Source organism: Manis pentadactyla, chromosome 7 (genome assembly GCF_030020395.1).
Source record: "Manis pentadactyla isolate mManPen7 chromosome 7, mManPen7.hap1, whole genome shotgun sequence".
Classification (NCBI taxonomy): Eukaryota; Metazoa; Chordata; class Mammalia; order Pholidota; family Manidae; genus Manis; species Manis pentadactyla.
Genome location: NC_080025.1, coordinates 4,613,911 through 4,639,812, shown reverse-complemented (window position 1 = coordinate 4,639,812; position 25,902 = coordinate 4,613,911). Strand labels below are relative to the sequence as shown.

The 25,902-nt window shown below is 39.5% G+C and overlaps 1 long non-coding RNA gene across 1 annotated transcript; it reads right to left on the bottom strand.

Moving 5' to 3' along the window:
* Positions 1–213: 213 nt before the first annotated feature.
* On the bottom strand, positions 214–9,296 carry LOC130684409 (uncharacterized). Its single transcript, XR_008998663.1, has 4 exons — positions 9,078–9,296; positions 5,188–5,323; positions 3,513–3,642; positions 214–786 (listed from the first exon to the last, which is right to left on the bottom strand). It is a non-coding gene; the product is annotated as an uncharacterized LOC130684409 (long non-coding RNA).
* Positions 9,297–25,902: the final 16,606 nt, after the last annotated feature.

Below are 25,902 nucleotides of genomic sequence, written 5' to 3'. Positions count from 1 at the left end.
CTTGTGACCTGACTCAGTTGTATTAGTGGCCACTGTTTGGATGTGGATAAAAAGGAAGGAGCAAATGAACCACATTTTTAGCCTGTACTCTTGTACTCTGTCTGGTTTATACAAATGCAGTCGCGCTGGCTCTCGTTTCCAGCAAATGAGAGGTTGATCTTATGCAGGAGTCACATTAAGATGGGATTCCAAGAATATTCAAGTCCCAGTCCTCCTCAAAAGGCCCTGCATGCACAAGTGGGGCAAAATAGGAAATATTGTACTTTCTTACTAGCCAGGATTTTGTGCCAAAGTAGTACCCCAGTGAGTTGGGTTGGATCATATGGAAGCATTTTATTCTTTCGATGGCTGGTTAGGTCTAAACACTCCTGAGTCAAGGACGCTATCATGCCTGCTGTTCCTCCCTAAGCTGAAACCACATCTCAGAACTCAGAGTAACAACGAAATGCAGGGCCCCACCGTCCACATCAGAGATAGACACCATGTGTCCTTCCCAGGAGTCGCCATCCCTAGCAAAAGTGGCTTCAGTGAGTAGCCTGGAGCCTGAACAATTTCAAGCCTTGCTTTTCCTCCTTAGGGAAAAGTTGAGAACAGGGTTTCCTTCTCCAGAACCCAACACTGAGGACTTGAGGCCAGACTTAAAATAATGAAGAGTATCCATTTCTTTGCAGTGTGTCCTCTTCGAATCTTCTCTGTGCATCTGAGCAGCAGGGGGCAGCTGGTGCAGAATCGAAGGGTTTGGGAGTCCAGCCATACATCCGTTTTCCTTTCTCCTTGGAGTCACATCTAATAGGAGAGATCAATTCCAATTAAAATGTGTGTGAACATGTGTGGAAGGAGAATGACATAGCTTAAGGTAACCTTTGGATGCTGTGTAGTCTATCTTCCTGCCCCTGAGAGAACACCCCTCAAGTAATTTAAAAAACATTGTTATGTCTAATTTTCTTAGGGCTCTTGTGTAGAGGGGAGTTTTGGGTTCTGCTAGAAACAGATGATGCTATAGGGATTAAAGGGCAAGTTGTTGATGTGGGAGGTGATCTCAGGAATGAAAGGTAGGGCATGGGTGAGACAGAAAGGGGAAGATATCTGTATGGAGTACGCTAATGAGCCAATTTCTGCAGAGGACCTCCGGGCGATGGTGCAGAAATGCACTAAGTTCTCCTGCCTCAAAGGTGAGGGAGGAACAGGGTTACTTATCACCCAACTCCCGTCCATCACCACCTTGAGGCTGCTTCAGGGGCATCAATTTCTCACGCATAAGCATGCCAGAAAAAGCCCTTGGGTGGAGACTTCCATGGGATTTTCCAGAGATCTACAAGGAAGGCTCATTCACAGAGGGAAGGCGAGTGCCCCCAAATGTGGACAGGAGCACCAACAGTTTCTACTACAACGCAGAAACCGCCTTGTAAAGTTATCTTGGATTAACGCTATTATCTAATTTAACTCCTTTTTGATATTTCTGTAAGACTATAAAACAATAGTTACATTTTTCAGTCTTCATCATTAGAAAGAGTAACATTTCTTTATGTACAGTTCTTGGTGATTATTGTCTCTGCTCATCCTCTATGAACCATATTTTTAAAAAGACCATCTTCATCATGAACCCTTATTATTTTTTATACTATTTGTTAATATTCCACATTTCTATCCCCTCTCCTGACAAAGAAGTGTTATTAGATAATACTGTTCTAAAAGTTTACTAGTCTGAGGCATTGTTTTAAGGTGCACACGTGATTTAAATCAATAAATCCAAGGTAGGAGGGAAAAAAATCATTCAATCCTCAAAATAGACCTGTGAAAGAGGTGTGATTGTTCTGTGCCCAAATACAGTAAGGAGAATGAGGAACTGAGGGCTCATTCACAGAGCAGGTAAGGGCCTCCCCGCTGCCAGCTGACCACAGAGCCTGCGTGTGGCTGTGATCTCTGGCCTGTGCTACCAAGCGAAGGGGAGCCCAGTGGATTCTGCACATAATTCTCAAATTGTTGTTACCCCAGAGCTGCAATTCAGTCCTTCTGCAAGTGAGGGCCAGCAAGCTGGGCATCTTCCTCTGTGGCTGAAGAGTCAGCCTGGTCCCCTGTGCATGGGGGCGGCTTGAGCACAATGAGGGACGTCCCACCTGGTCCTTCTGCTTATATTTGCCAAGCTCTTCAACACCTAATCTCTTCCAGGATTTTTAAACATGTTAGTTAGTACATCTTCCTGGTCTGTGACAATGACACATTAACACAAGGAGAGACTCCTCACCCTGTGTTAAGGGCTGCTAGAGTTAAGCACTCTGCTGCTATCTTTGTCCCTTTTGTTTAGCTGATAAGAGGGGCAGAATATTTACCAAACTGCCATTTAGTTCTATGGGAAAATCTCTGGGATTAGAAATGGATTAAGAGGTATATGGGCAATGGCAAGCATTCTAAATCCCCATATTCAAAATGCAGATAATTGATACTAGAAGTAATAACATGATATAAAAAGTTTTTGCACATAAACAGAGTGTCACCAAAGAGTATATCAGGAATCAGATGCTCTTTGTATTTCATACTATTTATTAATTTTTCCTTGGTTACATTATATATAGTATACTGGAAAACAGTGTTGGATATTGGTTGTTTGAGAAACTAAGTTTAATTTGAAATGTATATGATCCCATTCACTAACCTGTTTTTCCACTCTGATAACAAAATGTGTGGACATTTTGGGAGGCACCAGGGGTTTTCAAATTTCAAAGCTTTTCACAGAGATGCCTTGCAGCATTTTTAAATAACAAATACCACCAGTATCCTTTTGGTTCCAAATATTTGTAATTTATTCCCACTTTTAAACCAAAAAAACTTAGTAAAATCTTGCAGTTCTTTCACTTTTGACTTATATAAACAAAATTCTAAAAAGTTTCCATGGACAAGAGCAGCAATATGGTATTTTAAGTTTTGTGGCCATTTTCTAAGTATAACTAGAATCAAAGTTCTTTCTTCATAGGAAAGATATGTGTCAAAAACAGCTGCTATTTAACTTGGGGAAAAATTGAGTAAAAATTCTTAAAATATGGCAGCAGTTGTGTTTGCATAATGAATAGTCCAACTTCTAGTCAATTCATTCAGAAATCTTCCAAGAAATTTTCTGGCACTCCATTCCACTTTGATGAAACAAGTAAATGGCAGCTAGGATTGCACACTAAGGGGACCCATTCTCCAGGTTGCAGCCTACTGGCAGATCAGTTTATACACCATGTTCAGTTTAGTTTATGTCCTTTAAATTACCAGTTCTTCAGTTGATCACCAGCTATATGCTCCATACAATTTATATATCATAATTGTCCTTTGTTATAGCTCTAGTAAATATTTTTTACTATTTTTCACTTTTCATCTTGCCATTCACTTAAACAATTCGTAGTGTTTAAAATGACAAAACCATTAAAAAATATTCCTCCTGATAATTATTTCTGTAAGACAAGCAAAGTCTGAATGAAAATTTGGAACTATTAGGAATGACCCTCCAAATCCCAGAAAGATCAGCAAACCAGGGAGTAATCGGTGCATCTGGAAGTGAACTGGAAGACCCCCACCTAGGAGTGTGTGACAGCCGTGAACCAGGGCACAGGTCAGTGAAGGAGAACCCGCTGGGTCCAACTTGTTACAAACCTGCAAAATCTGATTACATGACAGATTTTATGACCCTGACAAGAGAGGGACTTAAGAAGTCCGTAGGAGGAACGCAAACAGGAACAAGGACCACTCCCTTCCCCACTTGGTTCACCCTGGAAATATTTTGGTCTGATTTTCGCATGCTGTTGTTTAGTTTCTTTCTACACCCAGAGGGCAAGAAGACATTTTGCAGTATTAGATCTTGTTCATGGCAAATATCAAAACCTCAGTAATTGATTTAGAATCTAATGACATATAGAGAAAAGGCTAATTTTTCCTCTTGATAATTCTTTTCAGGAAAAATAAACTGACTCATCTACCTGTCTGCATTGCTTAGCATTTTCTTGCCATTTTATTATTATGATTTGTTATTAAGGAATGTTTCACCCAACTCTTTTTTTACTTAGCTCTAGATTTTCATGGGGTAAAGTGCAGGTTTTTAACTTTTTTTTTTTTAATGTTGTAAGACATTGCATAGTCCCAAAGTCAAAGTATAAAATAAAAAGTGTGGAGAACTTCAGCTCTCATCCCAGCCTGCTCTTCCCTACATCCTAGCTCTCCAAACAGGCAAAGTTTTTATTAGTTTTTAGGTTAGCCTTTCACTGTTTCTTTCTGAAAATATGTTATATGTACATACACACACACAAATATGTGTATGCATACACACACAAATTGATTGTATCATAAGCACTATTCTGAACCCTGCTTTTTTCATTTAATATTACATCCTGGGATTACACATAGATGTAAAGATACTTTATCTCATTTTACAGCTGCATACACACCACTATGCAGATGCATCATAGTTTATTCAACCAGTCTTATAACGATGGATAATTTGGGTTGTTTCTTGTATTTTGCTATTAAAAATAAAGCAGCAATACCCTGTGCAGACATCATTTTCTGTTAATTTTCTGTCAACTCTAACCAACTTATTTTAAAGGGAGAACCACACTCACATACAAACCACATGCTTTGCAACTTACCCATCGGATGGTCTACACAGACCTAGTGGAACCATTTCAGAATTCGGGGCACAGATTTCAGGGGCAAGCTTCAGAGACCTTATCCCACATGAGAAAAGCACAGAAAGGGAACCAAGGACAGAAAAATAACCAAGATTCTGTGGGATTATCGTTATGGGAAAATAAACCCTATAAACGATGTGTTGTCCAACAGCCTGGAGATGATAAGCACTAAATAATCACAACATATATGTTACAAAGCTGAACTGTAGTGTGATCCTCTATTATTCACCTCACAGCAATAATCAGGAAGTTGAATGTGGTTTCTCTGATACAGTAAAAACTAGACTGAATGTGTTTAGGGAAACTTCTGGTCATTTTTAGTAACTCCAACTTCTCACCATATTTCATTTTTACTCACAACCATGTAAAATAGTATTTTCAATAAAAAAAACAGGAACCTACATGCAGCTGGGGATTCCCTGCCTGGTGTTCTCTAAGCATAAAACTTTCAGTATGATTTCAGGCCTTTTATGTACTGAAGGGACTGAGATTTTTAAACGTTCAACTCCACCTGATAACTTACTTTTAAAAGCAGTATGAAGGCCTTTAAGTTGTTTCTCCGCTCCAGTCCCCTGCTTCTTTGATTTTTCGTGTTGTGTGCTTGTCACTCAAGACACTCTAGTCCTGTTACAACAGCTGTAGATGCCCAAGCCGAAAATCTATGAAGAAAAGCAGGTTCCGTTTATAGGTGACAAATCTGCCCCATCCTTTCTGTGATCAGCACAAAGGTAAGAGTGTGGGCTTTGGAACATCAGTGGGACAAGCCCCCAGGGGGCAATTCAGAATTTTCCACATCCTAACACTTGTGACTATCTAACTTTTTTATTGTAGCCAGGCTAGCACGTATGAAGTGGTATACAATATTGTTTATTTGCATTTCCCTGAATATGATGATGTGGAGCATCTTTTCATGTCCCAATTGTCCATTTCTGCATCTTCCTTGAAATGTCTATTCAGATCTCGAGAAATCTGTTTAGATTTTTTAACTGGGTTGAAATTTTAGATGACTATTGCTTAATACGTTCTTTCTCTCAAGTTCTACGTTTGCTTTTTATTTGGTCTTTTGAAGACAATGCCTTAGTCCTTTAAGGCAAATTTAATGGAAGGATGACACAGGCCTTGGGTCAGGCTAACAGGAAGCAGGATGGCAGAAGGACACTGCACGCTTCTGCCTGATGTGGTCAACCCATGAGCTTGCAGTGGTAGAGGGATCAGACATTCCACGTCCAATTCCTTCCTTCTCCCTCCTAGAGAGACCACTAGGGTGATTCACGCCATCCATGTTCTGCGTGTGGGCACATCCTCCAGGTCTTCCTTGCATCCGCATGATCCCACCGCCCCTTTCTCCCCCTCACTGTGTGCTGGCGGTGCAGGGCAGAGCTGGTGGGCCCCAGACCACTTTCACAGAGGGCTTTCGGTAGGGACCGCTCCGTCGTCCGTTGCTGCAATGCTCTCTAGCCAGGCTGCTGGTGTTCTTGCCCCTGATGCAGCTCAGTCTCAGCCAAACAAATTCAATCTAGATTAAACCGCAGCATCTCAGGGAAGGAGGGGGAGTGAGGAAAACAAGGTGGCTATGACCCCAGGCTGCTCTGGGAGAAAGCAGCCGGAGAGAACTCTATCTGCCTCTTAATTGCAGTATAGAGACCATTTCAATTCAGTTAATTGTCTACTGTCTTGCTATTTATTTTCTGTGTCATGCTTCACATTTGTTTCTTTTTGCTCCTTTATATTTTTGGATTCAGTATTTTTGGATATTACACCTTTTTTCCACTGTTGAATTATTAGCTATGCTATTTTTTAGCATTTGCTCCAGAATTTACAATAAGCATCTTTAACATATAACTGGCTACACTCAATTACATCACACCAATTTATGTTTAATAAAAAAACTTTACAACATTACCCTTCTGGTTTCCATATTCTGTCCTTTGTATAAGTATTGTCATGGTTTTGCTTCTATTTGTGTTTTCTTTTTAAAAATCTAAACAATTACCTTTTAAAGACATTTAATTATTTATCCACATATTTACTTTTTTATGATTGTCTTCCAAGTTTCCGCTTGCTATCATTTTCCTTTTACCTGAGAGAAATCCTTTAATATTTTATGTCCTATACATAACAGCACTTTTTGTGTAAACAATTATTTATTTCTCCTTAACATCTAGAAGATATTTTTAATCAGATATAGAATTCTAGATTGACTCTTTTTATTTCAGAACTTAGTATGATTACTTCATTGGATTTTGGTTGTACTGTTTCTCTTAAGTCTGTGGTCATTTTTATCTTTATCCCCTGTAGGTAACATCTATCTTTTTTCTGGCTCCTTTAAAATTTTCTCTTCTCCCTAGTTTTCAGTTTATTCATTATGATGTGACTTGATGTTTTATTTGTTTATCATATTTGAGATTATTTAAGCTTCTTGCATGTGTAAACCTTTGGTAATTATTTCTTCAAATTTTATTTCAATTCCCCTCTTCTTCTGAATCTCTATATTAACACTTTATACTTGGTTACAGGTAATTGGCTCAGTTAACTTTTTCTCAGCCTTTTTCTCTCTGCTTCATTTTGGGATTTTTCTCTTCCACTGTCTTCAGTTTCACTGGTCTTTTTTTTTTAATCTATTAAGCCCATTCAGTTAATTTTTCATGTCAGACATTTTATTTTTCTTCTCTAGAAGTTCCATTTACTTCTTAAAAAATACTCTTCCATTTCTCTTATTATTTGGATGCTTTTTCTCTAAATCCTTGAGATGTTTTGAAGACCTTGTTCTACTTCTATTATCTTTGTCATCTCTGGACCTGTTTCTGTTGAAGATTTTTCTCTTGGTTATGGTTCACATTTTTCTTCTTTGTATGTCTAGAAATTTTTTATTGGAATGGTAGATATTAATAAAATGATATTGATAGCCTGAATTTTTTTTTTCTTTAAAGAGGGTTGAGTTTTGTTTCACTGGCAGATAAGCACTTTTTAGCAGAAAGAAGGGACAACTGATGGGCTGTAGGGCTTACCTCATTTGTTCCTATTTTAGACAGTCCTGTATTGTCATGTCTAATGTTCATTCTAAAAACAGGTTTTTTTCTATATTTTTTTTCATGTTTCTAGTTGCTTATGGTGAGAGGACAAGTCCTGTACCAGTTAATTTACCATGGTTGGAAGCAAAAGTCCTACATTCATGATTGAGTTATGGTCTGGCTAAATAGACCAATCTAATAAAATGGCTTAACATTATAAATTCTGAAATTTGAAGGCACCGCTTCATGATCAGAGTATCTATTTTGAAGGAAGGCTTTCAGGATTAAATGATTGTCTACATTCATGAGTGCTTAGGAAGGTTATTTAGCATCTGCATGTCTTAGTTTCCCATCTGTGAAACTGTGGCAATCATATCACCTACTCCACAGGTATTGAGAGGCAAATGTTAGTTCCTGAAAGTGTTCCTATTTGGAGATACATTGTGAGTCCTTCCAATATGAAGTTTTCTTTCTTTCTTCAATTTTGAGATGGACTTTTCTCTCTTCTCTTCTGATATTCCTGATAGGTGGGTACTATAACTTTTTTTATAAAGGAGTAGAGAGTAAATATTTAGACTTTGATAGCCATATGGTCTTTGTGGCAATTATTTAATTATGTTGTCATGTTAAAGCAGCCATAAATAATATGTAAGTGAATGGGCATGGCTGTTTTCCAATAAAAACTTATTATATGCAAAAATAGGTGGTGGGCTAGATTTGGACCATGGGTCATGATTTGCCAACCCACTATAAACGGTAATTAGTGGATCTATCACCTCCAACTGCACTGTAAATTCCTGAAGTTCTGAAGTCAAGTCCTTACTCTGTTTGTATTGTTATATCTCCTAGCCAGTCTCTGGCATAAAATAGTTGCTCACTCATTGATCTTTTACATACCCATTTATTGAACTACTACCAAGCACCAAGTGCCAGTAAAATGCCTGTGTGTATTCTGAGATAATCTCTTTCCTCTTGCTTTTCTACCCAAGGGAGCAAGATGGAAATGCTACCTGAAGAGTAAGAAAAAAATGAGCCTATTCTATAAACAATCCTGCTACTAAGCTTTATTTTCTTCCAGCATTTGGATCATTTATGTTTCCTTTGCACCTTGCAGAAGTAGTTTAACCTATTTACACTGTCACCAGGCCATGTTTAAAATCCTCATTATCTGGCCACATTCTCTAGACAGGACATTACAAGTTTCCTTGTATGATCATTTCACTTTGAACCTAATGGAAGGGTGGGTTCAGTTTCTGGTCCTCTAAGTGTTTGAGCCAGGACACTTTGTATAATTCTGCTACATTAATGATGAGGAAAGCAATGTATGTTTGATGAAGAGGATATCCTGTCCCTGCCCTATCCCCCATCCCTGTTCACACGCCTATCACGCAACTCCGCTTACCTCAGTAAATACTCCCTGATGGGGTCCAGGTCCCTGAGGGTCATCCTTTATCACAGGGCTCTATAAACTTCTTCACCAGGCTATTTTATAGGGCGTAGTAGAAAGTGATTCTCACCTTTAACTCTCTTTATGGATAAAGTAAGATGATTACAATGTCACGAAATGCTCATTTTTACCCAAGAGAAATAAGGAGTCATCACAAAACATCAAAGGATTCCACTGCTATCTTTGGCAATAAAGTAAGAATATTTAAACCCATTTCAATATTTTCTGTGCATGTTCCTTTGGGGAAAAAAAAAAAAGTAGATGACTACATCACAAACACTGAAGGCCCCTACTGTGCTGTCTCTTAAGTGTGTGTCTTGTGCATGAGAAACAGAGAAGCAATATTATAAATACACTTAAAAACCGCTACATCTTAATGAAGGCAGGGTTGGCACCACTTAACTGGCTTAGGTCATGTGGTAAAAAATTACTACCTAGGCTTGTTTAAAATCAGAGTTTCCTATGTTGGCTGCGGATGCAGAGCCCACCTACAGAAGCCCAAACAATGACCTAGTAGCTGAGACATTAGGGATGGGTGTTGATGAAAAGATTTCCTTGTATTATTTTCATTAGGTTTCCTGCTTGCCTCATCAATGCTTGATGGACTTGGGTGCCAAAAAGTAGAGATTACTTTTATGGAGCATCTTGTGAATTTATTTCCTCTAAACCTTGATGATATTCACCTTAGTGATATAACAGAGCATGGTCTTTACTGCAATTAGAAACAAATGGGCCGGGATGTGCGTAATCACGAAATGCCCTGGGGAAACCAGTCTGAGGCACAAGCAGATAAGCTCCTGCCCATCTGTGGTCATTGTCTTCCAAGTTCACCGCCCCACTGTGCCGATATTCCTATTATCAGTGTTCCTGAAGATAGTGATCTGTGTTCCTGCATGTGAACAGGACGCTTTTCTATTTTATATTGGTAGTCCCGTCTTCAAGTTCAGTTTTAGCTCTGCTTTTCTCCCTTGGCTTCATCCTAACTCCTAAGTATCTCCATTTGCTCTATGCTAGGGTTTCTCAATTGCAGCATTTTTGACATTTTTGAGCTGGATAGTTCTTTGTTGGGGGCTAGGGTGCTATCCTGTGCATCACAGTATGTTTACAGCATCCCTGGCCTCTACATACTAAATGCCAGTAGCTCATCCCCAAGCCCCCAGTTGTGACAACCAAAAAATGTCTACAGACAGTGGCAAAGTTCCTCTGGGGACATGGGGTGCAAAATGACCCCTGGTTGAGAACTTGATGCCGTATACTAACTTGGTTTTTCTACCAGCGATGCCCATACCATATAAATTCTGCTATGTCTTATAATCTGTTTTTATCCCTCAATAAGCACCTTTCAATACATCATTTTAAAAACAAGGAAATGGAGATCAAGGTGATGAATTCCATTTGCCAAGATGACATAATCACTGGTGACAAAGCCAGGGCTAGACCCGACTTCCTCACAGTGCTTCTTCTGACCTGCCCAGGCTCGCATTTGTTCCACCACAGAAAGTCATTGACGAGGTGCTACACCTTCTGCTCTGTGATACCCAAGAAACCCCTCATTAAGTCCCTAAGTAAATTGGTTATCTATTCATTCATGCATTCAACAAATATTTGAGTGGCTTCTCTGTACTGGAAACTATTGTGGGTTCAAGAGATACAGTACTGAGCAAATCAGACTAAGTCTCTGCCATCCTTGAGGACAAATAAAACAGGTCACGTGGCCCTCAGCACTGCAGACGAATTTAAATCTGAAAAGGGAGATGGGGAATCATGAAGGGCTTGTAATTCGATGCGATCCTTCCACATATCCGAGAGAAGAGCCCTCCAAGCACAGGGAAGGCGAGCACATAGCTCCCGAGACGGGGGTGCACTGGCATGTCTAAGAACCAGGATGAACCATTCTGCCTGGAGCAGTGATGCATGTAGGGCACGGGAGAGACGGAACTGGAGCTGGGCCACAGAAACATACAGACCACAGGGGCATGATGCCCATTTACACTGCGATTTATCTGCGATTTACACAGATTTTTGGGTTCAAATCCCAGCTCTGCCACTTCCAGTTGTAAAACCTTGGGAAGTTACTTAATCTCTGTGCACTTAAATTTCCTCTTGTGTAATGTGCAGATTTAATGATACTACCTGAAAGGGTGCTGTGAAGTTTTTAAAAGTTAACATATTTAGACTACTGAGAATAGTGCATATATGTACTTCAAAGAGTTACCAGTTATACTGTTGACTTTTGAAATGGCTGAGTGTGAAATAGACTAGGGGAGAAGGGAGTGGGTGTGATGTGGAAGTAGGAAAATTGGAGTCTGCCGTAACCCAGACTGTTACAAAACGTGTTCAGAGAAATGGCCTGAGCATTTGGATACAGTTTGAAGGTAATACCAGTAAGATTAGGGATGGTTTGGTTGTAGAGTTTAAGAGAAAATAAGAAGCCAAGGACAGCACCAAGTGCTTTAATCCAGTCATGGAAAGAATGGGGTTCCAGTTAGGAAGGAGGTAGGAAAGACTGGGGAAGGAATAGCTGGGGCTAGAGAATCAGAAACTCATTTGGGGGGCCTATTAAGTATAAAATGTTTATTTGACATCCAAATAAATGTGCTAAATAGTTGGCTCATAAATCTGAAGGTCACGAGAGCAGATTCAGCAGGATATACACATTTGGAAGTTGTCAGCACACAGAAGCTCTTTGAAGCCATAAGGCTGGATGCAAACACCTCTAGGAGTGGGTGCGGACGGAGAAGGAGGAGGCTGCGGAATGCGCTTAGGATGCTTAACCATTTGCAGGCTGTCAAGACAAGGAGCCGTGGCAGAGGAGAGGGAGAGGAAGGTGGACTCAGGCAGGAGGCTTGGAAAGGTGCAGGTGCCGCTCTGGAATGTGACAGAAGAAAGTGATCCTAGCGTGCAAGGACCTCCAATCTCAATAACAGCAGACAATGGATAAATTGGGCCAAACCTACCTTCAAGCAAAACTGTAAAAGCTAAACAAAAGATAAAAGCTACCCCTTAAAGGTATCATGGAGCTAAAAGAGAAAGCGTTAATGGTTTAACCCCTACACAGATAGATATTGGAGTCTTTTCTCTCTAATTCTGAATTTTTGCTGTTGTTTGTTTGTTTGTTTTCCAAAGCTTACTAAGCCACAATCTGGGAAGAGAAAAAACTCCAAAGGATGAGCCCTGGATCTGGGACCTCTTTTACCATGGGGATTTGCTGATTCTGGACAAAGTGTCTGAGAGGTTGGGAAGCTGGATAGAATTCCCGGAAGCCTTACAGGCCTAATAAGATGGACACAGGACCCCAGGGCCCTTCTAATGGGAGTGGGGGGCACAGGCTAACCTCTGCGCTGTGTGATGGACCAACTAGCCATGTGCTGGGGTTTGATGAACCGCCACAGGGAACCTTCTCAATATCTAGGACTGCTCTCAATTTATGGCTATAATTTTTTAATATAGTTAGCACAGAACAAAAAACACCTGGCACATGAGAAGGCAACAATTTTTTTTAAAACACAGAATTAAATGACAGTACAAAGAGATCCACAGGGCCTGTGATGCTGAATTTTAAGTCACTGCGCTTATTATGTTCCAGTAAATTAAAGACAGGATGGAGAAACTGGACAGATAAGTAGGAAATATAAAAGGAGATAAAGCAGAGTTGAAAAAAGACCAATAATAGCAAAACTAAGTAACCAATAGGCGAGTTTAATAGAATATTAATCAGAGCTAGAATTAATGAGCACAAAGGCAGGTCAGAAGAAACAACCAAGAAGGAAATACGAAGACATGAAAGGTTGGAAATACAGAAGTGAAGGCAGCAGACACGGGGAAGAGCTGGTTTCACAGTCGGGTCTGGTACTTCCAGGAGGAAGAGAGAGAAAATAGAGCAGAATAAAGTTTGAAAACAAAATGACTAAGAATTCCAAAACTATTGGAACATAAAAATAAACAGAAGCAGGATACACATGTAGGATAAATATTGTTAAATGTACACATGAGAATATCATACCAACATTTTTGAAAAACGAAGATGAAGATAAAATATTAAAAGCAGTTAGAGAATAAGGGCAATTTACCCCCAAAGGAGCAAGAGTTGAACTAATAGTTGACATCTCAGAAGACCCAGAGGAAGTGCTGAAATTAAATTTTGCCAATTAAAATTTGCCAGTGAAGATATCCTTCATGAATGAGGATGAAATAAAGACCCATTCAGATAAACAAAAGCAGAGCATTTATCACCACTAGTAGATCAGAAGAAAAAGTCCACAGTTTCAAACAAGGAAATATAAGAAGGAATGGAGAGCAAAGCAAAAGATGATTATGTGTCTAATCCAACTGATTAATGATTGTATAAAACAGTCATTATAATATGTTACAGGGTTTTAAATATATGCCACTAAAATACATTAAAAGATAAGAAGTTTACAGGTTGGAAGGAGTTCAATTAAATCAGACATCACAGGTCCTTACCTTGTCCACAAAAGGGACAGAAATACAAGTTGAATTTAACCTTGATCAGTCAAGAATGCATCTTGTCACCTCTAGATGACCTCAGAAAATAATAAAATATCTATAACTGTGGTATTTTTGACCTAATAACATGCTTAAAACAGAACTATTCCCCTCACCTCCTCAATCCTGTAGCCCCTGCCCAATTGTCACCAACCTCTCCACTAACCAGCGTCTCAAAAAAGAAGGTGATGGACCATCCAGGTGAGGAGCCTGGTCTAAGCAGATGAAGATGGAGAAAGGACCATTAGACTTCACAGTCTGGCGCTCACTGACCAGGGCTGTTTTTAATGACATGGGAATGTGATAGAAATATTATTAGAATGAGTTCAAGAGAGAATAGGAGAGAAAAAACAGACAACGAATGCAGGCATCTTTTGGAGGAAATCTCTAAGTAAAAGGGAATAGAACTTGGAAAGATGGCAAGATCAATGAAGAATTATTTTTTAATGTGGAGGATTGTATAGGACGTTTGGGTATGGACGAAAATGATCTTGCAGAGAGAAAACTGAGTCATGGAGGAGAGTGGGGGGAAATTTCCAGAGCAGTGACTAATTCTGAACAAAGCGAGGGCATGTAGTGCACAGGACAGGATGGCCGGAGGCGGGAGGCGGAACAGGAGTGCAGGCCGGTGGCTGCAGAGGCAAGTGGCAGGTAGGTGTGTGTGCGGCCATGGACACACTTTTCTGATTCCTTTTATTTTTTCAGTAAAATAGAAAGGAAATGAAACAGAATTTCCAGGCAGCACTGAAGAATCATCAATACAAAGTGAGACTGGCCAGCAAAGCTGAGTTTTTCATCAACCCCAGATGCAAGAGAAGAAGAGGGGTGGATTTAAGCAGGTGGGGAACTGGCTCAGGTGGAGAGCGGGGAGGGGACGGCTCCATCATATCAGACAAACCAGGCGGGGAGGGGAGTGAGAAGATGGGAGAGGTGAGGCCCGATGGAGAGCTGGCAGAACCCGGAGGCTCAGACCTGATGAAATCTAAGCACGACTAGGTCCAGGCCTCTGAAGCGGCGACCTGGAAGCACAGGACATGGTGCTAGGGGACTAGGATCCCTGACCCGAGACCACGGAGGGGTGTGGCTGGCCAGGGCGGGGGAGCCGGGCCGGTCAGAGCGGTCAGTGGGTGGCCAAACCTGCCCATCAGTCTAAGAATTAATCAACTACTATTCATTTAACAGGCTTTCAAATCATTCTGAAATTCAAACCTGATCGTGCTGTTATTGAAAATCCTTTAGGCAACTCCTCCCAATCTCTGAACTGATTTTCAGGAGGTGGGCCCCAAAGTCCCATCAGCACCTGACTTCTTCCTTATGCAGCATCGACAGTAACTGCCTCCCACACACACCCTACCAAGATTGAGTATTAATTCCTATCCAAATACATCTTAGATGCTACTTTTTCTGAGACACAGCGCTGCAACCATGCCCATTAAACTGAGGTTAGACATAGGATCTAAGCTTAAACACTTACCACTAGCATTGCACTTAAATGTTGCACTTTTTCTCACAAATCAGAAGCTCTCTGAGAACATGCTTTTATTAATCTGTAACTCCTTGTTTCTCACAACCACTTCTACTTATTTGTGGATTCATTTAATTACTAAGTGAATGAATAAGTAAGTAAGTAAATAAATAGTGTGCATACTCCTTGAGGCAGAAACCAAGGTAAGGACTTACCACTCAGTCTGCATTAGAAATAGAGACGCTGTTGTTCCTGGTGAGAAGGAGTCTGTGGCAGGGGAGGGAGGGAAACAGGGGTGTGAAGAAGGAATTTAATCAGTGCAGCCTGGTTCCTAAGAACAAAGTAAGTGAAATGTTAGTAACCAGTAGCCTACTGGATGCAACTGGAAATCTACAGGTTAATTCCAAAAAAGAAAGACACCGCTCAAGTTAAAGAAACTAGAAGATGGGTTCTGTCTAAATGCCAGTTACCTCTGATAGTTCTGTCAATACACTGACTATTCAACACTTCTGTTAATTTAACCCCAGTCTTAAAATGGCTATGTTAAAATCTCAGTTATTTATGTAAAAGAGGTAACTATTATTTGGCAAGACACTGGAAGCAGTGACACTCAAGTGTACCTTTATTTAAATTCTGTTAAATATCTTTGGTTTCTATGTTCAGCTGTTTATTGGTATCTAGGTAGTTATTTAATTAGCTACTTGTTTGATGAAGCCATTTACACTGCCCAGATAGCCATAATCAAGGGCTTAATACAAATAAAATATGAAAAAGATTGAAATCAATTCATCAAACAAATATGAGCTCCTATACAATAGGGAGATTTAATTATTTCAGGTCTGGTATTGAGATTCGCCTGATTGACTTTCTGGCTTGGATTCAATAATCTATTATCTCATTTTGAGATAAAACCTGGTGAGAAATAGTGGTATAATTTATTCTGCAGGCATGACTGAGGAAAGGTATATTCTTTTACCTACCACAACACCTGACAAAACAAATTACTGCAGCAAGATAGAATGTACTATAGCTTTTACTCACTAAGCTGCATTACACTAATTTTCTGTGCTGTTGTAGATTTTAGGAAGACCAGAGCTTTGGATTCTTTATGTTGTTTAGATAGAAAGTGGTTCTTTTACATTATAGCATACCCCAACAAACTGTGGTGGTTTAGAAAGTGCTTACCCACAAATGTGCTCTTTTTTTTTTTTGTTTCAAAAAGCAGAAAGAGGGAGAAATAAAAATATTACAGTTTTATAAGACTCAAACTGAAAATATCAAACATATGGCCAAAATGTGTACATTTAAATAAAGTATGCATTAATAAATGATTTTGAAGTTAAGGCAAAGTTATTTCTACGTCTTTGGCTCCAAGCTGCCTACAAGACAGCAGTCCGCCCTCCTTACCACGGCAGATCTGCTTGTGTTTCTTCTCACCGACACGTCCCCATGTGCTCACAGTCCCCCCCAGGCATGCCGAACACTGAAAACCCTCCGCACTGTGTCACACTCCTTCCACGACAGCACTGGCTTCAACCGTCCACACTCAAAACCTGAATTAATTCCATTAAGAAGATGTCTTTCCCAAGAAAGAAAAGAGTCAAAGTGGAGTGCAAATAATTAGGAAGTAGAAACACATTCGGCGGAAGGATTAGCATGTGCCTAAGTTGGAAACCAAACAGGAAAACTCAAAGGAATTTATTTTGATTTCAGCACATTTTATCTCATATGGGTTTAATTTTAATCAGAAGAACTTAGTACCAAGAAATACTGTGTTATATAAGCCAAATTATATCATATACCTAAGGCTCTATAGACTCCAAGAGATTTTTTTCACATATAAAACTGTAGTTTTTATATGTGTTCACACCGTAACATCGGTAAATCAGTTCGCCAAGTTAAGTATAAATAATATCACTCATAGGAGATGATTAAGTACTTTTTAGTGAACTATTAGGCTGAAGTATGAGAAGACCAAATGATGGAGCTGACAGTTGTCAATCTCAGGCTTTTAGTTTCAGGTAATGGCTTTAGAAATGAAAAATATTGCACAAATTCTCTCAGGTAATGATGTGGCAGATTGATACTTTCACATGGCACATTTTTATAACCATAATCATGCACTAAATATAATTGCTAAAAAAGTGCAGTAGGTCACCATTTTGTATCTATCTAGACCATTTAAGCCATTTTCAAAACTCAAGTAACTGGATTTCATTCAAAATATACAGTATATAGTATATACTACAAAACCTCTTTGTTTTATTCAAATACATTTGTATGACAACTAAGCAGTCGAGGACAGGTAAGTCTGTGTTTTACTTAAAAACCTAAGAACTGTTCAACAAAATTAGAACAAGTTATTGACTTTTATTTAACTTTTAAACTTAAGATAATTTCTTCCACAGTCATGTATGCTTTCATTTATACTTACAAGTTGAGAAAACTGCCCCAAAGTAAGTTCTGCAAAGTTCTGCGACAGAAGTATTCAGAAAATTCTATTCAGCTAGGATTTCCCGGACAACCGCTTTGTGCTGAACCCATTGCAGGTATTCCGGGCGAATCAAGAGCATCTCAGCACAGTTCCTTCCCTCAAAGGTCTGTTATCTGAAAGTTGTTAAGGCACAGCATATACACACATCATTCTGTCTTACAGGTTTAGGTGTTTACACATGTACCATGTGTAGGGCTGTTACACAAATGAATATAACAGTGTGCTTGACAGAAAGTCAATGCAGAAGAGTTTATTTAAATCTGGGGGAAGCTTAATACAAGAAAAGTGAGTAATGAGTATTGAAACTATAAAGCACAAATGAGATGTCCTATAGTTCAAAATTATAAGAGATTTGATATCAAAAACAAAACAAAGGAAATGGCATTGAAGCTCCAGAGACCAACAGCATATATCTGAACCACATGCTTTCCATGTTTTACCACATTCTGGACTCCATCAGCAAACTCTAAATGCAGTGAACTTAAGGGAACCCCAGGTCTGGGATTTCAGATGCACTGTTGTTCATACACATGTCTTGACCCATTCTAGGAATTCTGACTGCTTCCCCAGGAGGGATGACGGGGTCCCACAATTAATCTACCTTTCTGCACCTCAATCCTTTGTGAGCCAAACGAGCGCTAAGCTGGGTCTGCTGCCTGTGGCCATGGGACAAAATCACCAGCCGCTTCTCCCTGCAAGGAGGGAGGAGCCGAGCCCACAACCTGGGTCTCATCAGTACCATGTCCTTGCCAACTGGGCCACCCACCCACCCTGGAGTTGTTCAGATAACCACAGGAAAGGCTGCATTAGAAGATCTCATCAGCTTCCTAAAGAGGGACTGAAAGGTTGGGGATTTTTGGCAGATTCTAATGTATCTAATTCTAAAACTAGAATTTGAAATTATAAAATTAAGATAGCAAATGCTACACTCTCTGCTGTTAGAAGCAGTGTTTTCAAAGCGTGACTTCTATTTCATACTATCTAAATTCACAAAGGTCAGACTAAGAGCCTGCTGTCCAAGGAGCCGAGGACGAAAGAACTGCTGAAGCACAGTCCGCACGGCCTCCCTGGCGGCCCAGAGCCTCCTGGCGATGGTGGACGGCTCCTCCAGGGCTGTGCCTGAGGAAGCTGTGTCCCATCCATTACATGAGGGCCTCCGTCCCATATTCCAGCCCCACTCCAAGGCCCAAGAGAAGGAAGTCCACTCACAGGGGGATGGAGATCATCTCAGAACAATCTGATCTACCCTCCCACCTAAAAGGAACCCCGCTGCCCCCAGCCTCCACCCTAAGGCCCCTGTGGGCCCCCTCAAGAGGCCCTGTCTTAACTAAAGGTATGATAGCTTTGCCTGCTCTCTATGAAGGGTACGAGGTATGATTTTCAAATGCTAAGAAAAGGACATTCCAAGCCTGCTTCTACCCCCAAAATAAATAAATGTCTCGTTTCCTGGCATCTTAAAAAAAATACAGTTTTAAAGACCTTGCAATACTTCTAATGAGTATTATGTGAGCCTCAATTGATGGATTATATAAACTACATGGGCATTTTACAAAGGGAAGAGGCATCTTAGCTCCCGGCCAGCCCAGTCACTTCATTTCACAGATTAAGAAAATCAAGGCCTAGAAAAATTAAAGCCCAAGTTCCCACAGCTGCTGTGGCATATAGACTAGCATCCACATACAGAGACGGTAGACCCACACTGCACTGAGAGGTCCTGCAGCAAACCAGGATGCACACCATGGTTCAGTCTGATGGCAGACATGAGCACGTCACTGCTGTTTCATCAGAATAAGGTCTCATGAAAGGGAAAATTGAGAAAGACCAAGCGACATGCACAAAGGTAAAAGGTAGCTTGTAGCAGAGCCAGGACTAGAATCCAATTAACTGGGGTGACACGTGCTATACCAATTCCTTCTATTCCAAATCTTAGAATCTAGAGTCTGACGTTCAGCAAAATAGTTGTTCTCTATGATGCACAGCGCATTAGTCCCTCTCGCAGATTCAACTGCAGACGGCAATCAGAGTGCTTTTTCCTGCCTTGCACCTCAACTTGTGACTCTCCCCAGCAATCTAACAGAACTTAGGGTGGAGAAACTGCAGTGTCACTTTGATAAATGAGAAGCAGCAGTACCTGGGGTCTCACTTCTTCCCAGCCAAACACAGGAGGCATGCTTTTAAACCTTAATAATATCCTAAAGCCCAAAGTGCAGTGAGTTGCTTCATTTTCTGGTCTTCTGAGTACTGAAAAAGATTACTGACTATATTACGATGTGATTGATCTATATTTGATTCCATAAACAAGATATTCTCTAGAAAAAAAGAATAATTATGCATAATGACAATCTCTCTCATGTTACAAATGCTTAATTTATGATAAATATTCTATGAGGAATTCCAGAGGATATTTGCTGGAAAACAAAGCAAAAAATTAAAAAGTGCTTTATTCTTCCTACTTTGGCATACAGCAAAAAAACATTTTAAACTTTTAAAGAAAAAAAAACACTACAAAGATTTCAATATAGTAAAGTTAGAGATAAATATTTAAAATTCTTTTAGTTCAGGAAGCAGAATATATCATATGGAATGAAATGTTATATAAGAACATTTCATGGTACAAACATAAACTATTCAAATAGTTTACTTTTGACTTTTGAATGGTAATGACCCTGAAAAATATTTTTCCTAATATTCCTGACATGGTTACTCCAGAACAATGTATGTCATTTCAGTCTGCCCAGTTGCAAACATCAAGGTTTAAAATTATGAGTACCATCAATATTCTTGAACTTCAATCTTTAGCTTTAAAAATTTTTAGATTTCAGTATTATTAGACCTCACATGAATTGAATAAAATTTTCTGGTACCACTTGCAGGAAAAAAAAGGGTTGTAAATATATCTCCTTTCAAACTTTAAAAGGATTGGTGGCATTTGACTTTCTTTGTCTCTGTACTAGTTACATTTATACTAGTTGCACTGCAGGGTTGCCATTAAGAAGTCCTGGTGTCACACACAAAAGAAATCAAGGTTACATTTTTAAACTCCATACTTATCAGTTATTATTTTCTAGAGGGAAAATTATTTTTAGCTAAACCTAGCTCAATTTGGCAACTGAACATTATTCTGCAACTGTTAATGAGTATAAATAACAACCATACCAGTTGCTTTGTAAGTTAGAGTTGGATCTTGCCTGGAGAGGCAGTGTTAGGTGTTGGGGACTAAGGGTTGATGTGCAAACCTCCCATTCACAAAGGGAATGCCTGGAAAATTAAAAGAATAAAATAAAATAAGGGAAAAATTGAAGAACAAACAATGTCTAATACCTCCTAAAATTTCTGAGTTTTATGCCTGTTCACCGAGGCAGTGGTGCGCATGTATGCGTACGCAGAAGCCCACTACACCCTAGAAGTCGGGGTAATAACAGAGCATCTGCTGCATAGGACGGTGAGAATTAGACGACCTAGCACATGTCAAGGCACACGGAAAATACCTGGCACATAAAAAGTACTGAACAGATGAGAATGGAAACAGTCACTGTCATTATTTTTCTATTATTTCGAATAATTCACAGCAGATACCTATGGCGGAATAACCAGAAAGAAGGTGAAAAGAGAGCATCGCAGTGTGCTGGCGAGTTATCAGTTACTACTGCTCTTGTGCGGTCAGCTTTTTTCTTCTTTTTTTTCAGTTAAGTCTTTGTCTCACCGGACTTGACAAACACAATGATCTTCATGTGCGAAGCACTGACCTTCATGGCAATACTGATCTTAGGAAGTCTTCAAACGAAATGCTAAAAAGGAAAGAATGAGTTAGAAAACAAAGTAACAATGAGGTCCTCAGAATTTTGTTAAAAAATAGTGATTTTTTAAAAGACTTTTTATGGTATCTTTCACTTTCCTAAGCACATGTTTAAACACGTATTATCGAATTTCCTCCCATAAAAATGCTGTTTGGTCAGCAGGCCTGGCTATCTCACCTCCATTCAGATGAACAAAGGTTGGCTCCTGGAACAAAGGTAAGCACCTGGGCTCACCCGCATCTCGCAGAGAACCAGGGCCAGAACTCAGATGTTCTCATTCCTGGATTCCCCTTAAACCAACACCGTCTACTATAAAGTGTTTCCATAAATAACTATGAGGCAAAGAAAAGTCAAATAAGCTTCTGAGCACTGACAAGACGGAAAGATGATTGTTTTTAGCAGGATTTATAACTGGGGAAAAACACAACTCCACAAGGCACAAACCTACCACTGTGCACTAGGTGCAACAGGACTGACCCTGTTTGTGGAGGCAAACCACCAAAGAGGCTTTGCTCATTCTGCCGCTTTTCTTTGAGTGTGGAAGGTGTAAAGGAGGAAAGGGAGAACAAAGAAGTGTCTAGGAAAATTTGAAGGTCAAAATTTAGTAACACAGGTCACCCTTTGTAAAGGTGCTCCCCTTTCTCCCTCTTTCTTCTGGGTTCTGAGGTTCACCCTTTTACCTGTCCCCCTTTTTTGTAATAACATGTAATAAGGAAACTAAAACAAAAAGATTTAAATAACAGAAAGGAAATCAAGAGCAATATCTACATTTATCTGGGCCCATTTTCCTTTTTGATCAAGTGTAAGTACAAGAGGGAGTGTTTCCATATTACCACAACTTGTTTAAAGTGAGTATTTCAATCGTGTTATTCATGTAACATTAACAAATGTCTTGTTTCTAATTTAACTACTCAGTGAATTCACTTGTGTTCCCCATGTATTTTTTTCTAGGTCATCTTATACATAATAAGCTATCACTACTTTAAAATGTTGGATTACTTTTTTCATTATATTACTCTTTCTGGGGTTTATAACAATAAACAGAATTTCTTCTGTTTGGCAAATTTCACTATGGCCAAATCAGGCAAAAATATTTGTTTCTATATGAATATGTCAATAATTGGTATCTCTCTGATCCATTCTGGAAAAAATAACAGCACATTTATTTAGTGGAAACTATTAGGTATTATCATTTTACATAAAGGTCACCCACCTGAGAAATTGCCTGTCTGTTATCATAGTTTCTTAAACCTATTAATTTCAGTTCATTACAAGAAAATATCTGAGTTATAAAACATCCAGCATCTAAACATACTTTTTCTTTTGAGTCTTGAGAAAGAAAAAATTAATCAAACTGCTTTGCATTTTAAAAAAGAAAAGGGAAAACTATGTCAGTGAATTCAGACAGTGAAAGTAATTAGTCACAAATCATAACTCTGCAATGGTCCATGAAGAGGAGGCTGGCAATGGTCTTTATAAACACTCCATGGACACATTGCTGAGAACTTTTCAAGCTTTGCTGGTTTTCGTTATTTAAAATAAACCTGCCCTTAACATTGACCAGAGGTCTTTAAAAAAAAAAAGACAATTCTTTATAACATCAAATCATCCTTATTTTTAAAACAAAATTTACTGTTGTAATTGCTCCTTAAGCAATACGAGCAGAGATAACACTGGAAATCTTTTCTAAAGAAATGAGATTTCCTCTTATTGTGCAGATGAAAACACACCCTCTTAGTCATGGCAAGGTGGGGAAATCAGCCACTTGATTGTTTCTTGGTTTTAGGTGTGCCTTCTAAAAGGGATGACATTCAGAGACACTCAGAATACAAGACAATGACTTTCCCTCCACAGTTCCTAAATACTAAAATCATACAGATCTCAGAAACTACATGTGGTCCTACTTAGTGGAAAGCTGTATGGTAAAGAGGAAATAAGTTTTAAATGGCTCTGATTGCACATAACAAATACCAGCCAATAAAACTGGTCCCAAAGAACCAAGCTAAATTTTAGTATTCTCAGCGAGGTGACACTGTCATTAAACTGGCGTTTTGGTTTTAAAACAAGATAGAAAGTATCTTTGCAGTAGAAAGGAACTCATTTCTATAATACAAATAAATGCTCATAGCAGGAGGGAAATGTATCAGTTTTAAAGAATAAATTATGTAAATGTAATTTTTTTAAACTTGCCTTATGGCTTAACATATTAGTGATCCTGGAAAAATGTCTCATGGTCACTTGAGAAGAATGTGTAGGTATAGTGTCCTATATCACATGTGTATTATGTCTGAGCATTTCTCTCTTTGCATGTAAGATTTTAATAAAATTCTTCTTAAAAAGAAATAAATCTAGCTTTCCAACATTTGGAAAAATCTCTAATCTCATTAATAATCAGAATGAAAATTCAAACAACTAAATTCCTATACTTGCCTTTAAAATTAGCAAGGATTTTCATTTTTATTTTTAATGAAATTCCCAACACTAAGGGTGCAGTAAAATAGTCACACTCTCACACTGCTGGTGGAAATAGTTTGGTACAATTCTTTCAAAAATCAATTTGGCATCTAATAGTTTTACTTTTGGTACAAAAATATATTAAAGGGTTATTTATAAAAGCAAAAATTAGAAAGAATCAAAAAGTAACTACAATGATGTTTATGAAGAGTTCATAAAAAACATGGAGAAAAGCTAAATATTAGCTATTAAAGTAGACATTAGCTATTGTTTGAAAATAAAACAACAAAGACTGTTAGAAAATAAACATGCATACACACAGACACACACACACACACACACACACACCATGATTAAGTGGACTTTGCCTCAGGAATGTAGGGATGCCGCAACATCAAAATCTTCTCAATATAGTTCAGCACACTAGAGAATAACCACATTACTAAGACAGAATATTTCAAAGTGTTTAAATATTTCACTTTAGCTACTTACTATATGACTTAACATACCTATAGAAAACGTATTATCTCCTCATTTCTCTCTCTTTAGAGCCTAACCTGCATGCGTGCTTAGCAAAGCAGCTAGGCAGGTGAAACAGGGTCCCAGACTGACCTCCAGTTCTGTGTAGCCAAACTCATTCTTTCTCACTCAAAGATTTAGTGAATACTAAAGTCATATATTAAGCCTGGGGTGTGTGGTACATAAAAAGCATTTGAGAAATCTCTACAGCATTAAGACTTTTTAAAAAGCTCTTTGCCAAATAAGGGGTAGAAAAGTTTTTACTTATATTGACATTTCTGAACTTGTGCAGATACTGCAAAATGACCCACTCAGCAGCCAATCAAATAAACTCTGGTAGAATTTTTTAACCATCAAGGTCAGAAAGCAAAAAACTACATTTATGCACATTCATTACAGCCAGAGTTCTGTTTGTGTGGGACCTGGCTTCTGGCAAGCCCTGGAGGTGAACAGGAGAGAGGCACTGATTCCTCTGGGGAAGCTGAGGCAGACGTCAGAGCACCTGGTGCCAGAAGCCCTGAGCACTGAGTGGCGGGCAGCCTCAACAGTGCCGTTCCCCGAGCAACGAGCCGTGCCGTGCTCAGCTAGGCCTCACCGCCCATCCATTCCCAGTCACGCAGCACCCCTGCCCAGGTGTCTGACTGTCTTGGAGATAACATGTTTTATAAAACCCTTTTCAGCTTAAATTAGCTAGAACAGAATCTATGGTCTTCTACAGAGAACCATATATGATACAGCAATAAGGCAAAAACTTCAGCAGACATCATATTTAATGGAGGAATATTAGACGTAGCCTTGCTTTAAAATTAACTGTATACTAAGTAACATTAAAAAATACTGTTGAATAATGGAAAAAGTAAAAACTTTAGTAAAGCAAAAAGTAGATGCAGACCTGTAGCCATTTATGTAAATTTAAAGTCATAAACACACAGATACAAACACATACGACTCGGTAGCATATAGCAGACACGCTGCCGTGGAGACTGTGGCGGACGTGAGTCTGCGGGTACGGTGACGAATGGATATTCTGGTAAGTGAGGGGGGGTTCCCTTCCCCTCTGGCGCCGTTAGCCCCGCTTCAGATCGCTGAGCCTTACCTGTCGGGGCTTCCGGCCGTGATGCCCGGTCCCAGCCGCGGCAGCAGAGTCCCACTGGGTGAGACGGATGACCCCGTGGCATGCAGCCCGGTGGCACGGCCGGTCATGTCCGTCACGCGCAGCTTCAGCTTCTGGCGGCAGCTGCCCTGTGAACGCACAGCCGTTCAGAACATGACAACACAAACACCCCACTTGAGGGTGTGACATCACTTGCTTTGCCCAGAGAGAAGTGGGAACCAGCAGATGCGTTTTTCCTTTCTTTCCCACATGGAATGTTCCGAGAGACAATCATTTACACAGCTTCTTAGAAGATACACTCCACAAGGTCAAATGATCACACATCCCTGATGCCTCATCCGGGCTCTTCCCTATCCCGACTCATTCTGCTCTATCCTAACTTCTGTCCCCCTGTGAGATTGCATATCTTAGTAACATTTTAGCGCCAATGC